The 23,670-nt window shown below is 47.3% G+C and overlaps 1 protein-coding gene across 2 annotated transcripts in view; it reads left to right on the top strand.

Moving 5' to 3' along the window:
- Nucleotides 1-8,509: 8,509 nt before the first annotated feature.
- Nucleotides 8,510-23,670, top strand: part of LOC137616387 (lachesin-like) — an 855,479-nt gene continuing 840,318 nt past the window's right edge. For both annotated transcript variants that reach the window (XM_068346087.1, XM_068346088.1), the window contains exon 1: nt 8,510-8,694. The gene's annotated coding sequence lies outside the window, so the exon portion shown is untranslated. The remainder of the gene's footprint in view (nt 8,695-23,670) is intronic.

A 23,670-nucleotide genomic window follows, 5' to 3' on the forward strand; every position in this document is an offset into this window, starting at 1 on the left:
GTAAAGCACGTCTAGGGGTCTCGATAAGGGTTTTATCGAGGTAACTTTATGAATGATTAATTAATTTGTTGTTATCTTGAGTCCGAAGTGGACATAGTTTTTTTTCAGTCACATGTTCTCGAATGTTAAGTAAAGTTTAATTTTTCATGTTTCCTACGTATTAGATTATTTTTGTAATAAAATTTGTTAAAGATGCCCATATTCTAATTACTCCCCCGATGGTTTTGAGTAGCTTGTCCCTAAGACTTTGTGATCTGCCCAGTACATCGGGCTATTTTGTATAAACCGGTGATAAATCGCCACATTTGGTCCTTCGAACCGGATCACAAGTGCTTCCCAGAGCCGGACGGGACTAATTTGAGTATGTGCTTTTAAGGGTGGGAGAGAAGGAACAATCAAAGGTTCATCTACGTCCCGATGTGCGATCGCCCACGTGGGTCAGTTTGAGTCCCTTCTTAACGTAAAATTATCTTTCTTTCCTTGCCTTGCCCAACCCCCCCAAACGTAAAGTAAAGTAATTAAGATGGCTGTGTCCACGATCGTTCATATCGAGGCGTCGATGGGCCTACTGGAGGATTTACTAAGCGAAACGCATAGGGCGCTGATAGAGACCTACTCCGAGTCCGTTTACCAGAATTTGGTAACGGAGTTGCAGGCAGAGGTCCGACAGCTTAAAGAGCTATACAAGAGCCAGCGCGTTAAGCTAGAAACTAGTTTCGAAGCCCGAATTAGGCATATGTTAGGTGAAGCGACACGTGCTTCCACTCTATTGTATAATAGAATAGATAAAGTGAAAGGCCCTTCAACGGGGAATGTTGCCCTCCCCAAGTTGAAGCCGCTGCCTCTCCCCACGTTTGAAGGGGAAGTGCAAGAGTACGCATCGTACCGTGAACTATTCACGATCCACGTGGATCGAAGAGCTGATTTAGACGAAGTGTCTAAATTCACATATTTATTGGGGACGTTGGGCAAAGAGCCGCTTAGGATCATCAAATCTCTAAGTGTAACCGCCGCGAACTATAGTGTAGCATTAGACCTATTAGATAAGCAGTATGGCAACGTGCACCAGACACTCGTGATTCTGCACCGTAAATTAGCAAACATTTTTGTGCCGTCACTAAACCCAATAGAACTAAAAAGGTTCCGTTTTGAGTTGACCATCATTATTGAACAAATCAAAAGACTTAGTACCAATGACTTAGGCCAGGGCATGGTCATGAGCCTCATTAATCAAAAACTCTCGGAGGGAAAACTATACCGCAAAGTGGTAGAGCACTTAAGGAAATGCGACTATACGTTGGACGAGTTTTTTGAAGCAATAGACTTCATAGTAAGAATGTTAGAAGACGATGCATTGCAGAGAGGCGACAGTCTTGAGAGTGACAAAAGACCAGACAGTAGTGTAAGACCGCAAACCCATCCCATCCACCATAATTCCTGCCCATTTTGTAGCGAACGGCATCCGCCTCACGGATGTCGCCAAGTGACAGACGTAGCTGCTAGACGTCGCATTTTATTAAAAAGGGGTCTTTGTTTTAATTGCACGAAATCAGGCCATCGTAGCGATAAATGTCCCGTTTCAAATTCCTGTAGAAACTGTAATGCTAAGCACCACACTGCGATTTGCGATGTGGGTAGACCGCAATCAATCCCTAGTCATAGTAATAGTCAATCAACAACGTCCCGCCCCGTAGTAAATGCGACGCCTGCACAGAACCAAACTGCCCCCCGTCCATCTAAGGTTAAAGTAGAATCTAAGCCGTGCACGAGCGCAAAGATCGCGCAGAGGTCTGATGTGGACCTCCCATGCACTATCTTGCCAACAGCCATGGCAGGTATTCAACTAAAGCAAGGTAGTAAGCGAGTCCGCCTATTTCTCGACTCAGGAAGCCAGAGGAGCTTCATCTCTGCAAAAATTGCCCGTCAATTAGGCCTACCGGTAGTAGGAAGAGTATCCTTGAATATAGCTCCGTTTGGTTCCGAGGAAGTAAGCGGACAATATAATGTAGTGAGTTGCAGGGTTGAAATGGGGAAAAGAATCGTGCGTATGAAGTTGGTAGCACACGAACACGTGGACGTCCCGATACATAACGTGGGTTATGTAAAGGTCAGACAGCATCTGTTGACCAAGGGAGTCACGTTAGCCGATCCAGCAATCCAATCAGATACCATGAAGAACGTTCACATTTTAGTTGGGGCTGATTATTTTAGATATTTCATCATAGGTGTTGAAAAAATAGATGGGATAAATCTTTTCTTAACGCAGAATGGTATGTCCCCGTACGGGAAGGTGCCACAGTGGCTGTTCCAAGGGAAAAAGGTCGAACAAGTTAGAACGTTGAGAGTGTGCAGAATCACGGACGAGCCATATCTGTATGATGTAGATGAGTGGTGGCGATTAGACCGTGTCGGTATCGCCCCATCTGAGCAATACACTGTTCGCGAGGCCGAGGCTGTGCGAAAGGTATCGCAAAGCGTTGTAAGAAAACCTGAGGGATATCAGGTTAGCCTACCATTCGGGTCGGATGCTAGGCCAGAAACAAATTATCGTAACGCTGTGGCGCAGTTGGAGTCGTTGCAGACAAAATTCAGAAAGGATAGGGAATATCTTGAACAATATCAGGGAGTGATAGATAAGTATCTCGAAGCAGGTTTTATATCAGAAGTGAAAAATCCCGTAGTGGAAGGTTATTACATGCCACACTTTGGTGTTAAGAAAGACAGCCGTACCACCCCCCTTAGAATCGTGTTCAATGCCTCTGCCAAGTCACAAGGTTGCAAGTCCTTGAATGAATGTCTTTTACCTGGGCCCAATTTGGTAGAAGTAGCATATAGTTTAATTATAAGGTTTAGGTTGAATCGATATGCCATGTTAGCCGACATAAGTAAAGCATTCCATCGTGTTTTGTTAGATCCTCGTGATGCCAAATACACACGATTTCTGTGGCGCAAGGCAGCTGGTCGAGCGCTTACCTTCGCCTTTAGAGTCGTGGTGTTCGGCATCACAGCTAGTCCATTTTTGCTACAACAAATATTAAATTGTCATTTTAAAGAGGAAGGGCGCCCAGATTTAGTAAAATCCTTTTATGTCGATAATTATCTGGCCACGTTTGAAGATATAGAACATATGAGGCGAGAGCATGAGTCTGTACATAACATCTTAAAAGGGGCGGGTATGCCCTTAGAAGGGTGGGCCAGTAATCACTTGGCCTTCGATAGCGAGAAACAGTGGAGTGAGCCTGTGAGTGTGAACGTGCTCGGGCTGCGATGGGCCCGGGACGTGGACAGATTGTGTGTGAAAGAAAGCAAAAGGATCTGTGAGTTGGGGGAGGGATGGGTGCCCACGAAGCGTAGGGTACTTTCCCTATTAGTCTCCATATATGATCCGATAGGTTTGATAAGCCCATTATTTGTAAGGGGAAAGCTTTTCCTTCAACAACTATGGGAGGATAATGTAGGTTGGGATGATGTTTTAGGAAAAGAGAGGGCTAAAGAGGCAAGTGAATTGTTGAATGATTTGAAAGCGGTGAGCGACATCACCTTTCAAAGATCAATAAGAAAAAGAGGCTTACAACTTCATGTGTTCACCGATGCCAGCAGTAAGGCATATGGAACAGTAGCATATACTAGGGACGAATGCAATCGGGTAAGTCTGGTAACGAGTAAAACCCGGATCACTCCGAAAGGGATGAGCAAGCTGACGATCCCTAAGCTAGAGTTGCTGGCCTTGTTGTTAGGCAGCAGACTAGCAAGAACGCTCAAGGATCTGATCGAGCCACGGGAAATAGTAATGTGGACCGACAGCAAGGTAACGTTGGCATGGGTAGCATCGCCCGATGCCAGGTCTAATAAAAATGTGTTTGTTTCTAACAGAGTGGCGGAAATTAATTTTATTCAGCAGGTTTGTAGTTTCAGTCTGAACCATGTCCCTAGTCAGCAGAACCCTGCCGATATCCTATCCCGAGGCGCAACGGCTCAACAATTGCAAGCTAACCCCCTGTGGAGGAACGGTCCAGAATTCCTCAGGACCACGGGAAAGCCTGTTCCTTGCGAGGAGGAAGATCTACTACATCAAACTCACGTAGTAGCGGCGGTGCAGGAGTTGAGGGAGGAGATGTGTCCTACCCCCCCCCCAGGCGAGATTTGGGACGTCCTGAAAAGGGAAGTAGGGTTCCAATTCTTGTTACGAGTAGCCAGACTAGTTTTAAAGTTTGCTAAGATAGAACGGCATCCGTTCAGTATTGTTGTAAAATTAGAGCAAAAACATTATTTGCCTACTGTTTATGCCTACTTAGAGGGCGGAGTCAGACCCCCTCGTGAAGTTGCTAATTTCGCTAGACAATTGAATTTAGTTTTGGTAGATAATCTCATCTGCACCAGGGGACGAGTGTCCCATGTAGGAGAAACTGATCATTTAATTCTCTTGCCAGCCAAAGGGCATTTGGTTAGGATGTATTTAAATTATTTACATCAGTTACATTTGCATTGTGGGGTGAATACTCTAATAGGTATCTTTCGACAGAAATGTTGGGTGGCGGGTCTACGTTCCATTGCGAAGCGAACCGTGCGGCAATGCCCTGAATGCAAGCTAGCCTTCCAGCCTCTAACGAGACAGCCACCACCACCCCCCCTGCCAAAGGAAAGGATCACCCTCACAAAACCGTTCACGGCGGTCGGAGTGGACCACACAGCAGCAATTCACACGGAGACACGGCCCGGGTATATACTTATCGTAACTTGCATGGCCAGCAGAGCCGTGTACCTTGACTTCTGTCCCTCTTTGGAAGCAGAAGAATTCGTGTTGGCGCTTAGACGGTTTAGCGCCACCCACGGTGCCCCACAGCTCATCATGTCCGATAACCATCAAACCTTCAAGGCTGCCAGCCACCTCCTGCAGGGACTTTATGAAGAGGATGAAGTCCAGCAGTTCCTGAGGAAAACTGGCATAAAGTGGCGGTTTCAGACGCCCCGTGCACCTTGGAAAGGTGGGTTCTTCGAGCGTTTGATAGGAGTAACGAAACGGACCCTCCAGATAGCCCTCGGAAAGAAGTACCTGCCGGACGCCCACGTGCTAACCCTCGTGAAAGAAGCAGAAGCAGTGGTGAATAATCGACCGCTTATGTACAGCGGTGACGAGCGCGAGGATGAAGTCCTCACCCCCTCCCATTTGATAAGAGGACACCAAGTCCACCTCATGGCCCCGATCTTACCGGACGACCATCTCAACGCAACCTTCACCTCTCGGAAGCTACGTGATCGTTACGTAAGATTGACAGATTCACTCAAAGCTTTTAGGGAACGCTGGAGAAGGGAATACTTGAGTGCCTTGAGAGCCCGGCACGACTGTCGGCCCGGGGAACCCTCCAAGCTGCACCCCGGAGACATCGTGCTAGTTAAGCAGGACAATAAGAAGAGAGCGACTTGGCCTCTGGGACGTGTCGTGAAGACGTATCCTGACGACGACGGAGTCGTACGCTCGGCGAAAGTGTTGTTTGAGGGTGTCGAATCGCTGCGAGCTGTCAGCCACCTGGTTCCCCTAGAAATAGCCCCCTCTGAGGATGACCATGAAGGAGACGACAGCGATGACGGAGAAGAGGGCGCGTACAGTTCGACAGCCGGAATGCCAGGGATAGCGGAGACGTCTGGAGACGACCAGGGTATGGCAACAGCTACGACAACTCAACAACCAGCCACAGGAACGGACGACAACGACGAGGAAGGTGAGAACTATGCAGTTAGTGAAAGAAGTGAAAATGAAAATGAAACTGAATCAGAGCAGACGAACGCACAAAGACGTTCTGCACGCCCATTGAGAAGGGCTGCCGCGAAACAGCGAGAACTAATGGACTGTCTGCTGAAAAGTGACGATATATAAAAAGTAGCTGTAAACTGTAAGTGAAAAGGGGGCGTGTCCTTTCTGGAAGGTAGGGAGGGTGGAGTTTGTGAGGTGTGCGTGAATCTGCGGAGGTTGGAAGTGCTTAGGGGTGGAGAACGGGGACGGGATGGTCTCTCGTGCGTACAGACCGAGCGTTGCACAGAACCAACCCCTCCCTCTTGTACTCCATTAAGTAACAGCCTGCATGTAGCAGCGCTATAGAAGTCTCGATTATTGTGAGTTGAGACAGACTGAATTTGAATTGTCATGTATGTATTTCTGCCATTTCTTGAATTGTCTTAGGCCCATTGCCTAATTGTCTTTGCACTTGAATTATTATGTTTGCATTTCTGCTATTTCTTGAATTGTCTTAGGCCCATTGCCTAATTGTCTTTGCACTTGAATTATTATGTTTGCATTTCTGCCATTTCTTGAATTGTCTTAGGCCCATTGCCTAATTGTCTTTGCACTTGAATTGTTATGTTTGCATTTCTGCTATTTCTTGAATTGTCTTAGGCCCAATTGCCTAATTGCCTTAGAGCTTGAATTGTATGCATTGCCATTGCCATTTTCTGTTTGTTTTAGGCCCATTGCCTAATTGCTTGCCATTTGAATTCTGTAAAATGTGTGTACATTATCACTTATTTCTGCTGTTCCTTATGTGTATTACACGAGTGCTTTAGAATTGCTAGGCCCATTGCCTAATTTGATCTGTTGTATGACTGTATATTATTGATTGTGTTTATTACCCCGGGGTAACATTGCTGTTGTATATTGTGCGTACTCTGTTCGAGTCGTTGCGGAGCGCTACGCAGCGAGCCTAACAGAGTCTCGGAGTAAGCCACTCCCCTCACCCCGAGTCTAGCTCCATCCAATTGACCGACGTTTCATCGCTCCTTATTTTGGGGCGTGGAGGATGTCGGGAATTTCGACCCGATCAATCGAAATTCCCGCCATTTGACTCCACCTACGACTACGTCAAATTGGAGGGAGAGGAGAAAACTCGCGGGCGAATGAATGTAGTTCCAGACGTGAACGTTTAGAACCAAAAAGGGAAACCGCCTGGTAGGAAGGCGCTGAGACTAATAAAATCAATTGCTGGTAATTTAAGATTAGGAAAAATAACGTCATTCTGTTGTAACATGATAAAAAAATCCAATCTAGAAATTTAGGTTCAGGACAAATTGCGCCAAAAAGGTGACGTCGGAGGTTGCAAGGCTAGCTCGTCCTCTTTGATCCAACGTCCCCAACCACAGTAAGTCCCTTCTAATTGTTCTCTCTCCCCACGCCTATTGTACCCAGGTCGGTTTCCGTGTAGGTCTTGATAGAGTTGTAGTAATGTTTTTTATCTGTTGATATTTTGTCGATCCTTGTGCCAGGGGATCATTGGTATTGTGTAAAGCACGTCTAGGGGTCTCGATAAGGGTTTTATCGAGGTAACTTTATGAATGATTAATTAATTTGTTGTTATCTTGAGTCCGAAGTGGACATAGTTTTTTTTCAGTCACATGTTCTCGAATGTTAAGTAAAGTTTAATTTTTCATGTTTCCTACGTATTAGATTATTTTTGTAATAAAATTTGTTAAAGATGCCCATATTCTAATTACTCCCCCGATGGTTTTGAGTAGCTTGTCCCTAAGACTTTGTGATCTGCCCAGTACATCGGGCTATTTTGTATAAACCGGTGATAAATCGCCACATTATCAATAAATTCTCCATCCCAAATATTGAATATTCCATGAACAAAATTATCTTTTTTTTTTTTCAATTCCATGGAAACACATATCCGTGACATACACGATTAGATTATCCTAGAGTACCTCCTATATGTTTATATTGGGTACTCAAGATTAACCCTCCGAATACAAGAGAACGAACGATCTTAACATGCGCTTTTAAATAGATTCTAATAAGATTAATTACATTATTATTACATTAGAAAAAACACTAGAAAATTTCTATAATGAAAATGAGATTTCACTGTTGTCCTACCAGCAGTCCCGGAGAATGGATCACCCTCATATTACTTCTCCGGTAAATGACGCCTCTTGTCAAACTAACTTAACAGTTTTGTCCGATGTTTCGAGACACTGTTCTCCATTATGGTACTTGAACTAAATTTCTCACAACGCCACTACTTGTAGAAAACTCTACTTCCTGGTACCTGGAACAACAGCCAATAACCGAGGTGCTACAATGTTCGGTTAGGCACATCAGTAGGCGATAATAAACAAAGTCAATGGATAGTGAATCGCAACACTGAAAGTTAAGAACCAATCAACGCTCTTTTGACATATCGCTTGGGATACCTTATGTTGTTAATCTTCAGTTTGAACCAGTGTTGCCAGAGATGGAGATTTATTCCTAAATTTGGAGATTTTGTGTGCCTGATGGGGATATTCTGTACAAATTTCTATGGAAGAAACAAAGATAAGTAAACCTTTATATTGTTGCAATTAGTTTACTTGCGCTTATATGAAGTATAGTTCGTAATTTCTATATTAGTAAAGCCCACGTGATCAGAAAAAATATATTTGTGGAAATGGGGATATTTGTGTTGTTTTGGGGATTTTTCATCACGAGGTTTGGGAAAATTTGGGGATTTTTAGACTAAACCATCTGGCAACACTGGTTTGAACTGTGGCGGCTGGTCGAAATTCGTGGTGCTGTGTACGATTTGATTATGTGTGTTTTGTGATATTCTGTTGTTTTAACGTATTGGTGTTGAATATTGCTGATAGTAGTGCTTTCTCATTGTCTCATGGATCTATTGGAAGTAAAACAAAGTAATTGCGAAACAACGCCACAAGACTTAGCAGGTGAAGTAAATAAATTTTCCCGTGTTTTCCGTATACTGTTTTGCTTTTTACAGGATCTTTTCCTTTAGAATTTTGCTTAGATGTTCCAGAATCACATTTTTTTTTATTGTTTATAAGTATTCCAGGTGCAATTTTTAAAAATTAGATTCTGAATATATTGACCACAAGGAAAAATTACGTTAATCGTACCGATACCCCTTGTAGCTGTCCCTTCAAATGTTATACAGTATAGCCTAAATTGTTCCACAAAGTCATAAAGTTGTGTAAAGACCTTACAATCGTAAACCCCAACAGTGGCAACCCATGTGTTGAAGTTTTGCATGTATTTCACTACAATTAGTGAATTTTGTCCAGTAATCATTTATAGGCTGTATAGCGTAGACCTAGGCGCATGATTGAAAATGAAATTCCAGCCTCCATCGTGTTTTCTATTCACACCTTTTGAGTATAGGCTTCTAACCTTTTATATCCATCAGGTAAATTTGTTCCTCTTGAACAGTTTAAATACAGATAATGCCGAGTTCTTTTATAACCTAACATTAGGTAAGTTAATTTTTCCAATCGTTGAATTCAAGATTAGCATACGTTATTAATTATAACTCTCTGAACTGAAAATTGCGTTTTGATGAGGGTAAAATTAATCTACAGAGGCTTACTGGAATTTTCTAGATCCGCATATATTTTATGATTTGAGTTGGCCTAACCAAAGGTCCTGAAAACCTCTTATTAAAAGAATGTCTCCGACACCATACATTGTTTACTAAGCCATCTTGTCAAAATCGAAGTTCACCCCCAGATGTAACGAAAACTCCATAAGGCAAGTGTTATTTTTTAATAAATCCAGATAAAGGTGCTGACTTCCTCTCTTGAACATTATACAACTCTTTAAGCCAAAGTTTAAGGCAGTTACGCAATACTAGTCAGTGAAAAGTTATGTAAGCAATACCTTTACCAGTTATTATTATTATTATTATTATTATTATTATTGGGCTCAAGCCTTGTCGTCCTGATTGAAGGTTCCTTCCGTAGCTTCCTAAGGGTATATATGACTACAGTAGATATTCCCAGAGAATTAAACTAAAGGTTTCACAGAATTCTAATTTCTGGCGCGAGTACCCATAAGGTTTCCCTTTAGGATATCGTATAATAACGGGACGTATGCTTGACACGCCACATAGCTATCTGCACCCCACATAGCGTTAACGCTTCGAGGAGGAAGTGTGGCAAGTTATGGGAGGAGCCGTTAACTAAGTTCTCCTCCTTCGTTACTGTTACGGTACTCTGTGACGTCATAACCGCCGCCATCTTGGTTGACGTCACCGTTGCGCGCCTTCCTCATTCCTTCTTACGTAGCGTTTATGACCAGGTGCTTTTTCCCCGTTATTCGCCCGTAAATTCATCATGTCGCAATTTTCTGCCTCGCCTTCTTCTGGAAAGTTGAGTACCATATTTTTGTATTGTATAAATCCGCTCTGGCCGTAAAGTAACACCTTTTTATCTTAAAATACCGTGTTTAGTGGCGGAGCTGTGCCTTGACCGGTGTGACGGTCTGAACGATCCCCCGGTCTCAGAATTCTCCTTGATAATCTGCGCATGCGCGAACATTACCATTTGCCAGTGCGTGCGAGGTTGATGTTTTATTTTCCTGTAATGTTAGTGTGCGCAGCTCAACATTACCGCTTGTCAGTACATACGAGCTTGATGTTTTATTTTCATGCAAGCGAAGCGAGCTAATGGTGGAAAAGGACCATTATACAATGTCAAGGAGAATTCTGTGACCGGGGGATCGTTCAGACCGTCACACCGGAGGCGTCATGACGCCGACGCTGTTGTTCGCTTCGCATGCTTTATATAGTTAGCCAGAACAACCTTTCCGGTCTTATAACTAATTATCAGCATCAGTTATTTAGTCTTCATTGCTAGGAGTTAGTTATTTGTTCCGTAACTGAAATACAAACCACGCTATTTACATGGGGTAATTACTTCGGCGTAGCTGAATGACTAGCCATTAGAATTTTAACAAGGGTTTACTACCCCACCGCTAGTTAGTGGGGGGTAGGGAGGGGTAGCTTGATACCCCCCCCCCACACACCGGTGAGTGCTTCTTTTACTTTTGGCTCGGGCGGAGAACAGACCTGTCTGCTCTCTCCCTCGCTTTGACTGCCATTAATCTGTTTTTGCTTTTTCTTCCTCACAGTGTGTTTGAAGTTGGTCTCTACTGATTATACGTACATGCCCTGGACTTAATGGCCGCCCTTGTGGGACTTTTATGTCGGCGGTCGACACCGATCCCCACACCTTGTGTCCTCATTGTAGGGGCCAACGGTGTGATAGCGGTAATGTATGTATCGAATGTAGGGAGTGGTCTACCTCCCAGTGGGAGAGGTTTGCCCGGTGCCGGAAGAAAAAGTCGAAAAGGGATCCTTCACCTTCAGAGGCTTCTTTGAAGAGAGAAAATTCCAAGACTTCTTGTTCCGTAGCCCTTTCCTCCTCCGAAGCTCCCCCTCGAGCGGTCTCATCCAAGAGGCCAGCGAGTGGTAGCGTAGACCGTATTGCTGTTGACCGATCCCGGGGTGCGGGAGAGGTAGTTGCCTCCCATAGCGAGGCAGCTGCCCCTCCTCCGCCGGAGGAGGATATGAACATAGATTTATCTGTTAATAACTATGATTTGTTGCAGCTTTGGGCTTCCTTGGGGCTGCAGGGTTTGCCCTCCAGGGAAGCCCTGTTTGACATGATCAAACTTGGTGCAGCTGTCAAACAATCGCCAACTACAGCAGGGATAGATCCTCTGTCTGTTGTTGACATTGTTGTAATGGAGGCATCTCGTGGGTCTAGTCAAACCCCCGTTCCTGTTGCTGAGGTAGCTGAAGACTTAGTTGTTCCGTAACCGAAATACAAACCACGCTATTTACATAGGGTTTACTTTCGGCGTAGCTGAAATGACGAGCCATTAGAATTTTAACGAGGGTGTATTACCCCCGCGCTAGTTAGCAAGGGGGTAGGGGAGTGGTAGCTAGCTACCCCTCCCCCCCTCACACACCGGTGAACTTCTTCACTTCACTTTTGGCTTGGACGATGAACAGACGTCTCTGTCCCGTCCTCGCATGGCCAGCCATTAATGTTTTGTCTTACTTAATTACTTACTTTTCTTATACTTAATATATATGTAAACATTCTTATGTTTATGTATATATTTGAGTATAGAAATACAGTAAGTTTCCTTTTCAGTGTGTGCTGTGTGTGTCTGTAGGAAGTCCACTCAATTGTACGACAACATCTCCGTGTGGTCCCAGGCCCCCACGGTGACATATCATGGGTCGCGATCTCTCGGCGGGCGCCGTGGGGAATCGTCATTGCTGGACTTTATTAATCTGTTTCTCCGCTGTTCCTCCTTCCCTACGGGGAACTTGGTCTATCAGCGTAGGGAACATGGGAGTTTAGTTTGACTATGGTCTCTCTCTCTCTCTCTCCTTGAGGTCGTTCACCCTTTTATTTCTACTACGTATTACGGTAGCTTCCTTCCCGTTGCGGGATGAGATGCTACTCCGTTTATTTTGTCTCAATTATTTTTTATCAAATCTAATTGTATTTGTTAACTTTTCAGCTTCTGTGTAGAATGCTTCCCTTCGGGGTTCATTCGTTCTTACAATTATTGAACATTCTTAGATGAATTACATAATTATAATTGTTATAATTCTGTTTGTTCCGTAACCGAAATACAAACCATGCTATTTACATAGGGTATTACTTTCGGCGTAGCTGAAATTGACGAACCATTAGATTTTTAACGAGGGTTAACTACCCCCGCGCTAGTTAGCAGGGGTAGGGGAGGGGTAGCTTGCTACCCCTCCCCCCTCACACACCGGTGAAATGTCTCCCTTCACTTTTGGCTCGGACGATGTGCAGACGTGTCTGTCTTTCGTCCTCGCTTGGCAGCCATTTAATGTTTTGTCTTTACTGTACTTAATTACTTACTTTTCTTATGCTCAATATATATGTAAACCTATTTTCATGTTTATGTATATATTTGAGTATAGAAATCAGTAAGTTTCCTTTTCAGTGTTCGTGCTGTGTGTGTGTAGTGTACGATATCACCGTGTAGCCCGCCGGCAGTCAGGCCACCACGGTGTAATTTCATGGATCACGATCTCTTCCTGGTCCTTCGGCTCCTTCGGGCGCCGTGGGGAGTCGTCATCGCTGGACTTATTATTGTTTCTCCGCTGCTCCTCCTTTCCTACGGGGAATGTGGGCTTCAGCGAAGGAGACATGAGAGTGTAGTTTGACTACGGTCTCTCTCTCTCTCTTGAGGTCGTTCACCCTTTACTACGTACTACGGTAGCTTCCTTCTTGTGTCGGGTGGAGTTGCTTCGCCGTACATTTTATCTCTATTATTTTTTTGGAATCTAATTGTATTTGTTAACTTTTCAGCTTTTTGTAGAACGCTTCCCTTCGGGGTTTTTAGTTCTTACTTTTAGTGTACATTCTTAATTGAATTACATAATTATAATGGTTATAATTCTGTTATTATTTCAGTTCTACGCCCTTCCCCCTTCCCCGTGAGTGTAAGTGGGGTTGAGGGTTCATGCCTGTTGTGTAATTCTTGTGTTCTTTTCCCTCGGGATTCCTCTTCGGAGTCTTCCCGGGGGAAGGAATGTTAACTAATTACTTTTTATTTTCACAGTTAACGATCTAGTTTTTCGTTTGCCTAATGTGACAACGTAGCAGAGCTGTCTTGTTGGGGCCTGGGGAGTCTGCTGTTGCTGCCTCCTCTATAGGACTTCGTCAGGGGCGTGTCTCCTTCTTGTGGAAGTTCTCCCGTGACAACTGACAGCTCTTCAGTTCATCTTAGAACTCTCAGGAGGTTCGCCTCCTTGGGTGGGTAACTTCCCTTCCGAGGGAAGGTTCCCTGCCCAGGTTTGAGTTTTTTCCCTTCCGGGGGGAACTTCTCTTACCTTAATTATTATTATTATTATTATTTGTTCCTGGTTCTCCGGCGGTTATGCTCTTCGTGCTGAGCGACCGCTTTTGTAACCTTGCTCAAGGGGCTGAGCTGTTGCAAGCTCGGACCATGGAATTCGTGCAACTATGCTCATGGTGCTGAGCGGTCGCACCTGCAGCTACGCTCAAGGGGCTGAGCAGCTGCAGGAGCCCCTCTTTGGAGGATTGCTCTTTTTGGGTCACTTGCTGACCCATCGGCCCTTGGGCTCCTTCTTCAGTCTCTTCTACGAAGTGTTTCCTCTCTTGTTCGCGAGGGAGGACACTCATAGAGACTCCTCTTCGGAGGACTCCTTCTGCTGTTGTTTGTTGCTGAAGGCTTAGTCCCCTTCGTGGGGCAGGTGAGTCCTGCGGTCTCTCCTGCGAGTGCTTCTCCCCCCCCCCCCCCCCGGGGGGGGGGGGGGTTCACCACAGAGACACCTCTTCGGAGGTCTCCTTCTGCTGTTGTTGCTGAGGGCTCAGTCCCCTTCGGGGGCAGCTGATGCTAACGGTCTTTCCTGCGAGTGCTTCCCCCCCCGGGGGGAGTTCACCACAGAGACTCCTCTTCGGAGGACTCCTCCTGCTGTTGTTGCTGAGGGCTCAGTTCCCTTCGGGGACAGCTGATGCCAACGGTCTCTCCTGCAAGTGACTCTTCCCCTCGGGGGAGTTCACTATCAGAGACTCCTCTTCGGAGGTCTGAGGATGGGGCTCCTGTCCGAGGTGGTCTTCATCTTCGTTCGACGTTCTCCGCAGAGGATCCTCCTTGACGAGTACCGACTGTTGCAGCTGCTTCTCTGTCCCTCGGAAGATCGTTCGTGATCTCCGACTCCTGCCAGACCTTCTAGTCTTCATCTCCGTTCCTGGACGGCGCAGTGGGCGCCAACGCACCTCGTTTCCAACGGGCACCAGTCCCTTCGGGGCTAAGGGGCTTATTCCAAAATGTGGGCAAGTCCCTTAAGTGCCAGGTTTTTAATTGCGCGCCAATGATCCCCTGTGCGCTCGCGCGCAGTAGCGCTTTAGCGCTCACCTGCTGTGGACCACGTTCTCCTGTAGTTGAGTCTCACCGTAGGTCTTCTGGTCGCCAGCGCCCATCTGCGCGCCACCGCTCACCTGTGCTTCTGAGACCTTCTGTGCGCCAGCTCTCTTCAGCTCGCCAGCTCTCTTCAGCTCGCCAGCGCACATCTGCGCGCCCTTTCCTGCTACGCGCCATGGGCGCCAACGGTCTCCTGAACGCCCACGATTGCCTGCTTGCCAGCGCACATCGGAGCTCCCCTTCCTGATGTGCGCAATGCGCGCCAACGTTCGCCCTCGCGCCCACGATCTCCGGATCTGGGCACACTCCTGCGCTCCCTTTTTTAAATATTAAACTTAGCCGGTGAATATATAAATAGCTGACGTCTCCGACGGCCCGACAGATTCCAAAAAACTCGCGAGCGATCGCCATGAAGGTTGCGGGTGTGCCCACCAGCGCCGACTATCGGCCAGATACCGCATATACTTCTCAACCACTCCAGTTCTTTTCTGTCGGTGTCACCGCCAACATTGGTTCCGCTCGCTCTAGACCTCGAGTTTTCTACCGAATTGGTGAAGTACTTTGTTTTGGGTTTTATTGGCTTTCGCTGTGTTGGTGTGTTCCTTCAATAAAACTCTTGAAACCTTTTTTGCTTTTTGTTTTTTGTTGATGAATTTGGCTTTCCTTTGGATTTTCTCTGGTTTTTCATAATGGCTGACCCTTCTTCTGTATATCGCAAATGTGCGAAAGATTGTAACAAACGTCTTCCGAAAGCTTCTATCGACCCTCATACTGTTTGTGCTAATTGCCGGGGTAAATCCTGCCAATTAGGAGATCGGTGTGAGGAGTGTGTGGTTTTATCGGAATTCGAGTGGTTAGAGTATGAAAAGTATACTCGTAAACTCAAAAGAGATAGGGTGAGGAGAAGCTCATCTAGATCTTTAGAATTTTCCTCCTCCCATGCCCCTGAACCTAATCCTTCCCCTGTAGTGGTAGTTTCTGAACCCCCTATTAGCACTCATGAACCTTCAATGCGCGATATGTTTTTAGCTATTCAAGCATTAGGTGAGAAGGTTGAAACCTTAGCCTCGGACAGGAACCAGCTTCTGTCCGATGTTAAGCTGTTAAAGAGTCAAAGTGGTAAAGTAGAAAATCAAAGTGGTAAAGTGGAAAGTGCGCAAAATGTGTTTAGTGTTGCGACCGAGGGTTCGTCTGTTCGTGCTTGTCGCTCCCCTAGTCCGAGACCTCTTTCAGGCTCCCCTGCACCAGGGAGAAGGAATGTCGTAGGACTTAAGGGAGCGAGAGGTGTAAACCGACATACAGACGTTCCCTCTAAGGTACAGTATCAGACGTTTCTCATCAAGAACGTCCTTACCATAAGACGGGGGAGACTAAGTTCTCCTCGTCTTCCGACGATTTGCCGCATAAGAAACCTTGGCGTAAGGTTTCTAGACCCTTAAAGCGCAAGTCAGTCCCTTCAGGACAGGTCCAGCGTCCTGGCTGTAGCCATTGGGGCAGCTCTGACCACTTTCAGTCATCGGATGGCTGTTCGCCTGTTAAGCGAAAGCGTGACACGGAGTCCGAGGGTCTCGTTAGGTGCGATGATTTGCATGCACAGACGTTGCCGACGTCACGGCCCGTTCCGACTCACGTTGACCCGAAGTGGATTGTCCTGCAGGACATGCAGTCTAAACTTTCATCTTTAATGGAGGTTTACGAGCATGAGCAGGTTCGTAAAGATCCTTTTCTTGCGGTTCGCCAGTCCGACAAGCGTGACTCTGGCCTTCAGCCGCCTAAACGAGTGTTTTCTCGTCCTTATGATGTTAGCGCTAACGTTTTCAGTGCTGTTAAACGCGATTCTGATCGTGTTCCTCGTCATTCACGTCAGTCACGTGACGTGGAACCCCTTTTGCCGCAGGCTCAAGGTGACGTTCAGCAACTGTCGCCGCAGTCTCGAAGTGACGTTCGTCGGCCGACTCCGTTGCCTCGACGTGACGTTGAACGTCAGTCACCGCAGTCGGGTGTTGTTTTTCCTGCTCAGACCCTGCAGTCAATGCAGTCCCGACGTGATGTCGAACGGCAGTCGACTCAGGCTGTTGTTGTTTGTCAGTCACGAGACTTTCAGTCTTTGCAGCCTCGGCGTGACGTCGTTACCTCAGCTGTCGCTGCGGCTCCGTCGCATGTTGACATAGCCTGTCAAGCGTTGCCTCCTCGGCATGTCTCTCCGTATCGCGAGACTCGGCCGTTGTCGGATGAAGTTCCGTCGGATGAGGAAGTCGTTGATCCCCTTCCAACTGATGTTCCTTTGGGGACTCTTTCGGATGGAGAGGAGCCTAAGGTTGCTCAGCCCTCTCTTGATTTTAAGAAGATCATGCTAATTTTTAAGGACCTTTTTCCTGATCATTTTGTGTCTGCTGCTCCTCGTTCGCCCCCATCGGAGTTCACGCTGGGCCTAGCTTCTTCGACTCCTTCGTTCACGAAGTTAGTGCTCTCTCGCTGTTCTAAGAGAGCTTTGCGTTTATTGGGCGACTGGTTAATGACCAGGAGGAATTTGGGAAAGTCAGCTTTTGCTTTTCCTCCTTTCAAACTGGCTTCTCGTGCGAGCGTCTGGTATGATACGGGAGAAGTTCTCGGCTTGGGAGTGCCTGCCTCTGCCCAGGGAGACTTCTCAAGCCTCGTAGACTCTCCTCGTCGTCTGGCCATGAGACGCTCGAAGGTTTGCTGGTCCTCTTCAGACCTAGATCATCTCCTCAAAGGGATTTATCGGGCCTTTGAGGTTTTCAACTTTTTGGATTGGTCGCTGGGAGCCTTGAGTAGGAAGATCTCGTCAGCAGACCGTGATGTCTCTGTTCAAATTATGTCCTGCATGGACAAGGCTATTAGAGATGGCTCGAATGAACTTGCTGCTACTTTCACAGCAGGGGTTCTTAAGAAGAGAGAGACTCTTTGTTCTTTCCTGTCTGCAGGTGTCACTCCTTGTCAAAGGTCAGAACTGCTCTTTGCGCCATTGTCTTCTGCCCTCTTCCCACAGCAGCTTATTAGAGATATCGCAGCATCTCTGGTACAGAAGGACACTCATGATTTGATGGCCACGTCTGCTCGTAAGGCTGTACCTTCGTCCTCTTATGTCAACAGACCTAAATTTGATACTCCATCGACAAGGTTTATCCCACCCTTTCGTGGCAGAGCTCCCAGTAAGGGAGGCTCTTGTGCCGATAGTAAGCGGGGTAAGAAGAGAGGATCTAAGTCCTCCCGTGGCAGAGTCTGACTGCCCACGTCCTCAGACAGCAGTAGGGGCCAGATTGACCGACTTCTGGCAGGCCTGGGAGAAGAGGGGTGCAGACCGGGAGTCTGTTTTGTTGCTAAAGGAGGGTTACAAAATCCCTTTTGTACGGAGACCTCCTCTAGTAAACGATCTGATAGACCCCTCTCCCAGGTATCGAGAGGAGTCAAAGAGACAGGCATTACATCTGCAAGTGTCTCAGTTGTTAGAGAAGGGGGCGGTGGTGAAAGTCTCGGACCTTCAATCCCCAGGTTTTTACAACCGTCTCTTCCTAGTTCCAAAGCACACAGGAGGTTGGAGGCCAGTGCTGGATGTCAGTGCTCTCAACGTTTTTGTTGTCAAAACAAAGTTTACGATGGAGATCACCAAATCCGTTCTAGCAGCAGTCAGAGAGGGGGACTGGATGGTCTCTCTCGACTTGCAGGATGCGTACTTCCACATTCCGATACATCCAGACTCTCAACCTTATCTAAGGTTTGTATACAGGAATGTGGTGTACCAATTCTGAGCACTGTGCTTCGGCCTCAGCCCTGCTCCTCTTGTTTTTACGAGGCTCATGAGAAATGTAGCAAAGTTCCTACATTTGTCGGGGATCAGAGCCTCCCTGTACCTGGACGACTGGTTACTCAGAGCGTCGTCCCGTCATCGCTGTCTGCAGGACCTAGAGTGGACTTTGGATCTTGCGAAGGAGTTGAGCCTCTTGGTGACCATAGAGAAGTCTCAGCTGACTCCCTCCCAAACGATTCTCTATTTGGGGATGGAGATACAGAGTCTAGCTTTTCGGGCTTTTCCGTCTGCCAACAGGATCGAGCAGGCTTTGCTCAAAATCCGTCTCGTGCTAGAGAAAAACCGTTGCTCTGTCAGAAGCTGGATGAGCCTCCTAGGGACGCTTTCATCCCTGGAACAGTTTATCTCTCTAGGGATACTTCACCTACGCCCGCTCCAGTTCCACCTAGACTCCCATTGGAACAAGGAGAAAACTTTGGAGGCGGTCTCAATTCCGATCTCCGAACCAGTCAAGACTTGCCTGGCCTGGTGGGACAGCAATATAAGACTTCGAGAAGGTCTGTCTCTGGCAGTCAAGAACCCAAACCATGTGTTATTTTCAGACGCGTCGGATTTGGGTTGGGGGGCGACTCTGGACAGTCTGGAATGCTCGGGTCTTTGGTTGGCAGACCAGAGGAGCTTTCACATCAACTGCAAGGAGCTGTTGGCAGTCCATTTAGCACTGACGAGTTTTGAGAGTCTGCTTCGAAACAAGGTGGTAGAAGTGAATGCAGACAATACCACGGCCTTGGCTTACATCTCCAAGTAAGGAGGCACTCACTCCCACGCTCTTTTCGTCATCGCAAGGGACCTCCTCATCTGGTCAAAAGATCGAAACATCTCGCTTTTGACGAGGTTTGTCCAAGGGAAGTTGAGCGTCTTGGCGGACTGTCTCAGTCGAAGAGGTCAGGTGATCCCTACAGAGTGGAGGCTCCACAAGGATGTATGCAAGAGTCTTTGGATGACTTGGGGTCAACCCACCATCGATCTCTTTGCGACCTCGCTGACCAAAAGGCTCCCGACTTATTACTCTCCAGTCCCAGATCCAGAGGCGGCCCACATAGATGCCTTTCTGTTGGACTGGTCTCACCTGGACGCTTACGCCTTTCCACCGTTCAAAATCCTCAACAAGGTGTTGCAGAAGTTCGCCTCTCACGAAGGGACCAGGTTGACGTTGGTTGCTCCCCTCTGGCCCGCGAGAGAGTGGTTCACAGAGGTACTTCTATGGCTGGTAGACGTTCCAAGGAGTCTACCTTTGCGGATGGATCTCTTACAGCAGCCTCACGTAAAGAGACTTCATCAAAGCCTCCCCGCGCTTCATCTGACTACCTTCAGACTATCGAAAGACTCTCAAGAGCTCGAGGATTTTCGAAGGAGGCAGCTAGAGCGATCGCGAGGGCTAGAAGATCCTCTACCATCAAGATCTACCAGTCGAAGTGGGAGGTATTTAGAGATTGGTGCAAGTCCTCCTCTATTTCCTCCTCCAGTACCTCTGTAGCGCAGATTGCGGATTTTCTCCTATATCTGAGAAACGGTCGCTCCCTCTCTGCATCCACCATTAAAGGCTACAGAAGCATGTTAGCTTCTGTTTTCAGGCATAGAGGCTTGGATCTTTCGAATAACAAAGATCTCCAAGACCTCCTTAAGTCTTTCGAGACCTCTAAGGAGCGTCGTATTTCAACTCCTGCTTGGAACTTGGACGTGGTCCTACAGTTCCTAATGTCAGACAGGTTTGAGCCTTTAAATTCAGCCTCCCTGAAGGATCTTACCCTCAAGACACTTTTCTTGGTTAGCTTGGCTTCGGCTAAAAGGGTCAGCGAGATCCATGCTTTTAGTAAGAACATCGGCTTCTCGACAAATAAAGCAATATGTTCTCTTCAACTTGGTTTTTTGGCCAAGAATGAACTTCCGTCTCGTCCTTGGCCTAAATCTTTTGAAATACCTAGTCTTTCGGAGATCGTAGGTAATGAAGTTGAAAGAGTACTGTGCCCCGTTAGAGCTCTTAAGTTTTACTTATCTAGAACTAAACCAATACGAGGTTGTTCTGAGGCTTTATGGTGCTCCGTTAAGAAGCCCTCGTTGCCCATGTCTAAGAATGCGTTATCTTACTTTGTTAGACTTTTAATCCGGGAGGCACATTCTCATTTAAGTGAGAAGGATCGTAGTTTGCTTAAGGTCAAGGCTCACGAAGTGAGAGCGATAGCGACTTCGGTGGCATTTAAGCAAAATAGATCCCTTCGAAGTATTATGGACGCGACCTTTTGGAGGAGCAAGTCGGTGTTCGCTTCATTTTACTTGAAAGACGTCCAGACTCTTTATGAGGACTGCTACACACTGGGTCCATTCGTTGCAGCGAGTGCAGTAGTGGGTGAGGGTTCTACCACTACATTCCCTTAATCCCAATATCCTTTTAATCTTCTCTTGAAATTTTTTAATCTTGTCTTGGGTTGTACGGAAGACTAGGAAGTCTTTCGCAATCTTTTTGGTTTGGCGGGTGGTAAAAATGTTGTTTCTTGAGAGCGCCCAGATTAAGGGTATTGATGAGGTCCTGTTACAGGGGTGTTTGCCCTGGATATAACAGCTCCTGGGAGTCTTTCAGCATCCTGAGAGGATGGCTGGGCTTCGTGAGGAAAGCGGACTAATGAGGCAGAGTAATCATCAGAGTCAGCTTCCTTACCAGGTACCTATACTTAAGTATGTTTTTATGAAATATTTGTCAAAAACTCTTGAGCATATACGCCTTTATTGTAATAATACTGGTCTCTACCCACCACCATGGGTGTGAATCAGCTATTTATATATTCACCGGCTAAGTTTAATATTTAAAAATGATATTTTCATTATAAAATGAATTTTTGAATATACTTACCCGGTGAATATATAATATTAAAGGCCCTCCCTTCCTCCCCGATAGAGACCCTGCGGACTGAGAAGAACTGGAGTGGTTGAGAAGTATATGCAGTATCTGGCCGATAGTCGGCGCTGGTGGGCACACCCGCAACCTTCATGGCGATCGCTCGTGAGTTTTTTGGAATCCGTCGGGCCGTCGGAGACGTCAGCTATTTATATATTCACCGGGTAAGTATATTAAAAAATTTATTTCATAATGAAAATATAATTTCTGCCACACACCATGGGCGCCAACGGTCTCCTGAACGCCCTCGATTCCCCTGCTCGCCAGCACACATCTGCGCACCTCCTGATGTGCGCAAATGCGCGCCAACGTTGCTCTCTCGCCCACGATTTCCGGATCTGGGCGCAGGCAAGGAGATTGTTCCTTCACTGTACGCCAGCGCTCATATATGCGCTCTTTCCTGACGTGCGCAATGCGTGCCAACATGCGCCCTCACGCCCACGATCTACCAGATCTGGGCGCAGGCAAGAATATTTCCTTCATCTCCTCGCCGACGATCTTCACTATTCTCTGCGCGCCCACGAGTCTCTCCTGTGCCCGCCCTTGCGCACAACCTCACCATTGGTTCTACACCCTTGCTGATTTTTCTAGCCGCGCGCGTGCGCGCCCACGTTCGCCTGCGTGCGAACCAACGCCCGCTCGCCGCCGTCCGCCCGCGCGCCTGTGCGCCCACGTTCGCCTGCGTGCGAACCATCGATCGTATCATCGCGCGAGCGCTCTCGATCGCGATTCCCATTGGGTTTCGCGACACGGGCAACCTGGCGAGCTTTCTGGAGCGCGTATTTCCAGATCATCATCGTCGCGATCTTCACCCCGCAACCGCAAAGCATGGCGCGTGCAAGAGCAGGAAGAATCTTCAGAAGTGTCTGGGCAACATTCTTCTCCTTCTTTTCAGGCAGGCCCCATCAAATAGGGGTGACTGGTCTAGCCCTTCCTCTCCACCATTCCGTGGAAGGGGCTTACCAAGCATTTCCCTCTCCGATTGCGACCCGAGGATTTGTACAAGGAAGCTCCAGGAAGATCATGGGAACTTTCCTTCTCTCGGGCACGAGCACCATTGTTTTCCGTCGCCAAGTTTCGAACTTGCGGACAAACTCGATGTTGAAGCATCGAGATGCAGTGACCGAGAGGTTCCTCTCGGAAGTCCCAACCGTGGATGTCGGCAAACTCAGACACTCCTCCATCCTTGGGAAGAGCTTGTTTAAGCCCAAGGACGGGGAATGGACAGCTGGTGTGTGGAGAAAGTCGAATCTCGATTCACTCCTCCAAAGGCGCTTACTTCCAGACCCTGCAAGCCCCCAGTGCCTCAACATACAGCCTCGTCAGCCTAGGCCATCGGAATCGGCTCCGGCAGCTAAGACAAGGTGTACAAATAGCAGCCCCCTCCTGTCAGGGACAAGAAGGACGGGAAGTCCTCCCGGGGAGGCAATAATCCTAGGGGGAGCGGCCGAGTCCGCAAACGCTATGATTGGCAACCCCCCTGCAGGTTTCCCGCTGGGGGTATGCCTAAGGTTACGCATTCAGATAGCAGCATCCCGGTACCAATTCCTGCATGATCTCCGTGATCAGCCAAGGATATCGCGCCTCGTTCTTAACATCTCTACCTCCACTGACAGCGAATCCAGTGTCGCTGAGCTTCTATGCCATGGGATCGGCAAGGGGCTAGCCCTTCGGGCAGAAGGGGCCATGCTCTAGAAGGATGCCCTCCAAAGGGTCGTCGATGGCTCCCCCCTGGCTTCTTCAGTCGACCCTTCCTTGGAAACGAAGCATCTGAAGACTGGAGTCCTGTCATCGACCACTCAGCTCTGATCAAGTTTGTCGAACAAACTTCGTTCAGCGTGGAACAGCAGAATCGATCAGACTTGTAGCGAGACCACAAGACTTCATATGCACTGGGTCATAAGTACGGGTACTTCCAGATCCCATTCCATCCGTCTTCCAGGAGGCACTTGGAATTCAGCCTAGACAACAGATGTACCAGTCCAAGATGTTGTGTTGTGTTCCCGCCACAGCACCGCAGGTTTTCACCAGGAGGTTCACCCTGATATCCTCATGGCCCCTCAGGAGCAGGCTTCCGCCTCCTTCGCTTTCTGGAGGACTGGCTAACTCTGGTAGTCTCGGAATCGACCTTCTTCGACACCGAAACAAGCTTCCGGGACTTTACCAAGATCTAGGGATCATGGTAATTCGCGAGAAGTCTTCTCTGCTTCTGTCTCAACATCTGGGATATCTAGGCATGATATTGAC

Source organism: Palaemon carinicauda, chromosome 22, assembly GCF_036898095.1.
Source record: "Palaemon carinicauda isolate YSFRI2023 chromosome 22, ASM3689809v2, whole genome shotgun sequence".
In the NCBI taxonomy this organism is placed as follows: Eukaryota; Metazoa; Arthropoda; class Malacostraca; order Decapoda; family Palaemonidae; genus Palaemon; species Palaemon carinicauda.